Raw genomic sequence first — 4,676 nt, forward strand, 5'->3', positions numbered from 1 at the left:
TGGAGGAAGCCAACAGTCGCCGAAACCAAGGTGCATAGGGGATTGTTTAAATTTTTTTATGTGTTGTGCTTAACACTGGTATAATATTATTTAGGTTAATCTATCGCTTAACGAAAATTACTTATAAAGCAGCGGAAAAACAACCCTGCCGCCGATGGGATTCGAACCCACAGTCTCGAATATCGCGTCCGGTGCTGTACCAACTGAGCTACGGCGACGGCTGTCCAATCTGCTGCTCTCGTGGGTATTTGTTTGTTGGGTGTAAGCGAACCTTCAGTCCTTCAGTGATTCAGTGCTGCGGGGGCCACTTAAAAAATAGTGGGCAGCAGTTTCAAGGGTGCAATCCAGTTTACAGTAGTGGCGCTTCGTTCTCTCCACACCGCATGGCCAATAGATCATTGTTTTTTGCATACGTACGTAGATGATGTTAGATTTTGACCACTGGTTAGTTTGAAAGTATAGTATTGTGAATTTACATAATTTCAGCAACGTACTTACAATTGTCAATCAAAGGCACCCCTTTTATTTTGTTTTTCGCCTTTTTTACTTATCTAGTGGCTATTCTTAGCGCAAGAGGAACATCATTTCGTTTCATCCCTTTCCGCTAATGACAATCAATTTTTTTCTATTGACAACAGCGGTTTCTCGGATTTAATGCAATTGAATAAATTGAGAGTCATGTCCTCGATGGCGGGGCTCATGGATTTGAAGTTTGCGTTATCTGTATTCAAAATTCGGTACCCCGAATTGTGCCCACCGCACCGCCCGGAACAATCACCGAGGCAGCAGATAATATCGACGATTCGTAACCCCGCGTCCCGTCGTGTTCTTTTTTTTCAGATAGCTTTCCTCAAGAAAGCATGACGCGGACTCTGAAGACATGATGCCAAAATCGTGGTACTATTGTAGGCACACAGTGCGGCATGGCTTGCTGGATGAGCTAGGGCGACCACCGCCAGGGCACGTGCCGCTGGCTCCTGACGAAGGCCCTGCGGTAAGCCGACATCGAGGAGAACTGGTTGGAGCCGATGAGGCAGCGCTGCGACTCGAGCGTCAGCCGGGACGCGTTGACGCAGCGGGGCACCACCGTGGACTGCATGGTCGGCGAAGTACGGGTGCCTCGGCTGGCGCGGCGAGCACGTCTCGGCGGGGCGGGGGCGCCTCGTCGCACTCCGGGCCAGGATGCAGCACGCAGTGTCTGCGGCACTCGTCCCAGCTGCGGAACACGCCCCGGTGGCTGGCCGAGAGGCAGCTGCCCTGCGGGAAGCTCTACGCGACGCACTTCTTGCCGTCGAAGTACCACGGCTCATACAGGAAGTCTTGCCTGCACAAAGGACGAAGTGTTCATCTGGGTAATGCATACCTCTGCACCCTACTATGATCTCTGTACGGGCTCCCCGTATCTCAGGACCTTGTTAAGAGCTAGGTCCAATGCCAATATAGTAAATAATAGATAGGAACGATTTCACTCAGCCTCTCCGCATGTACAAAGGTATTAAATGCAGACTTAGTAATTCTCAAAAATCTGCTTTTGATGTCAAAATATGGGTTTTCAACAAAGTATTAGGAGGGAGTGTTCGCGCAGAACAGAAAACTGGTGAATCGTTTATGTAGGGACCAGGTTAACTAATTTTAATAAATATTTTTTTTAACTATTCGAGTTAGGCGAATAGTTACAATTAAAGATTTGTAGCCGGTTGTTAGTAATAGCCATATAAGGTATTAGAATCGGGAAAACGCGATTACTCTTGGCTCTGTGGCCGAACAAAATTTGGCTTTTTTGGCTAGTTACGTGCACTTGAAAGGTTGTTTTGCCTGCATGCAGTTCGAAAGCGCATGTATTTTGGTACGACGTAGCCAAATCTTGTCGAGTCACAGCGCCGAGGACAATGCCGTTTTCGAAATTCTAAAAGCTGAAATGGCTAATACTAAAGACTGGCTAGAAACCTCTAATTGCAACCAGTTGCCTGACTGTGATAGCTAAAAGTCTAATTATGACAAATTAGTTAACCAGCTTACCAGTGTTGCCGGTGGCCGCCAATACCGACAATACTGTGCCGCAGCAGCCACATTTTTACCCCCAAAAGGCTATTTTTAAAAATTATTTAATCTTCGCTAATACACCTGGCATACTCGACGCGATGGCATAGGGTCTACAGTGTTCAGCTACAGAGCCTCAGGACGAGAGATTGAAACGCGGCCCGGTGGGCCGCACTTCGGTGCAGGCGATTTACAAAAATGCGATGTCAGTACGAGTTAAAAAAACCTTAGTCGACTAACTGAAACCAGAGCCCTTCACAACGGCGCCTCTCATTGTCCATGCGCAGCTTCGAAATGTTCAACCCCACATACCAACCATACGTATGTATAAAAGGCCACGGCAGTCAGCGACAAATCGTAGCACGCGACTTAACCTGACCAATAATGAAGAGTCCGTCGTCTCAAATCGCCACTGGTGATCAGCATGCACATCACCGATCAAAGACATATACACAGAGCTGAGCTGGCGATCATCTAGCGCATGTTGGCCTGCATCCTTCTCTCTTTTGCCGGCATCAGCATTCCATGGTGCCACAGCAATCAAGCTGATCTATACGACACGCGCCACTGCAGCATTTTAATTCTTGCCTGTGCGTTGTACTTAAACAGACAGAAGCAAGCCAAACTATTGAGTGCGATAGAGGCTGCCTTTCATTGCTGTCAGGTAGGTTTCACTACACCTGCTCATTTTCTTTAGCTCTGTCACTTGGCGCATGCGTGCAGTGCCCGGTGTGATTTTTTTTTTCCCTGCGTGAAATTTCCTGACCTGCCCGCAATTCGGAGAGCAATACTACAGCAGAGAGAACTAATGCGGAGTCTATATCATGGCGGCACCTTGGGAAAAAGGTTTTCTCTTTGCATAAGACGTGGGTTTGTCAATCTCGCGAAGCCGACGCGTGAAAACGAGAAAGCGCTAGTTCTCTGTGTGGTGGTAGGTCCTATGAGCGGCAACTTACAGTTGTCAACAATCCAACCGATAATTTGAATCCACATGTAGATGCGTTCATGTCGAAAGTGAGAAGGCTATCAAAATCACAAAGAATGTTTCTGAGGCCATCCAAAAAATTCATTGACCAACCTACTTTCTGTCCGAAAAACGTGATTTAGTACTCCTTTCCACCGCGGCCGCTAATCACTCATGGGTGAGGCTACCGATGAGCCAAGTTAAATCCCCATGTTCAGTTGAGGTCACTATGAAGTTCAGGGCCGGAATCATTGGCAAATCTTAGAGGAGAAATTTGGGTGGGGCAGAGGGTGGTGGAGAGGACGGGGGGGGGGGGGGGGGGTGAAGACGGTCTCATGTGGACATCGCCATTTTTTTTTACTTCATTCGCAGCCTCTTATTCTAGTGGTGCAAACAGGGGTCAGCTTTTCGGTTATCAGCTTCGGCCAGACCAAATATTTACCACAACATGGCACCACAGTCGCATATCCGGCAAGTTTTCATCCCTACATATTACTACTCCGATCATTCCTCGAAATGCAGTCGCGGCCGGAATTATTGGAGGGCAATAAAGAGAACGGCCAGCTCATGGACCAACGCCTCTTCTGTAATAGAGAAGGCGTTGCAGAGGCGCATCGCATCCTCACCGCGAGCAGGGAAAGAAGATGGTGTTCTCGTACCAGCGGTCCGATGTCTGACGGCCTTTGATGCAGCTGGCGAGGCGGATGTCGAGGCTCGCGAAACGGTTAGAGCCGCGGTTGCAGACGTGCTCCGTGTCTCCAGCCGCTGACATACAGGATTGCTGGTCCACGTTGTAGAAGAACGCTTTCCTTGGCAGCGTGCAGTGCGAATACAAGTGGTGGCTGCAGGAATCGGAGTCCGTCTGCGATTCACGGTTACGGAGGAGAGGACTGATTCTCTCTAGTGCGGAGTAGCCCACTTCTTTCGGCACCCTAGACTTAAGCACAGCGAACTTAAGCACATGTTAAGCTGTATTTGCGCTTAATTTGAATAAGCCACGAAGAGAATTTTTGTCGTGAAAGTTGACGTGACGCGTCCAATGAAAGCTACGTACACATTGAAGAGCTCAGTCACTAGAAACTCGAGCGCGGCGTCAGTTACACCGGGAGCCTATCCGGTCCTCCGGCGCTGTTTTCAGAGGATAAATGCAGGTGAGCTAGAGCGTTCCGTGATCACAGCAATGATACACATTGATAGCAATGGGATACTGCATTGCGCGCTTGGTTACAAAAGCGCTCATTGCCAAAGTGGCTATCCGTTACAGACGACGAGAAGTTCGAATCTGGACCAAATGCAGCCGCAGAATTTTATAGCTCTGATGCACTGCGCATGCGCTCGCGAAATTTTATGCGTCTAGAGTTATTCAGCGGCAGAACGCTTTCGTGTACCTCTGCAACATAGGACGCAGAAGCGTGAAGGGAATGCGCCTTCACTCTTCGAACACCGATAGCTGCGAACTGCACGCTCCCTAATACCCCTGTCACACGGGCACTTTCGATCCTCATTGAGTCAATGCTCATCGAACTCAATGCAGATCGACGGATGTCACACGGCCATTTTCAAGCGCAATCGAGCTCGATCCTGCTTGACTCGATGCCGATTCCTCAAGAGTGCTTGAGGTTCCAAGCACAATCGAGAACACTCTCGCTCTCATGAGGCTATAAAAATAAAC

General features: G+C 48.8%; 1 pseudogene; it reads right to left on the reverse strand.

Annotated features, from left to right (window-relative positions):
• Window positions 1-940: 940 nt before the first annotated feature.
• On the reverse strand, window positions 941-3,776 carry LOC144121441 (uncharacterized; annotated as a pseudogene).
• Window positions 3,777-4,676: the final 900 nt, after the last annotated feature.

This window comes from Amblyomma americanum, chromosome 1 (genome assembly GCF_052857255.1).
Source record: "Amblyomma americanum isolate KBUSLIRL-KWMA chromosome 1, ASM5285725v1, whole genome shotgun sequence".
NCBI lineage: Eukaryota > Metazoa > Arthropoda > Arachnida > Ixodida > Ixodidae > Amblyomma > Amblyomma americanum.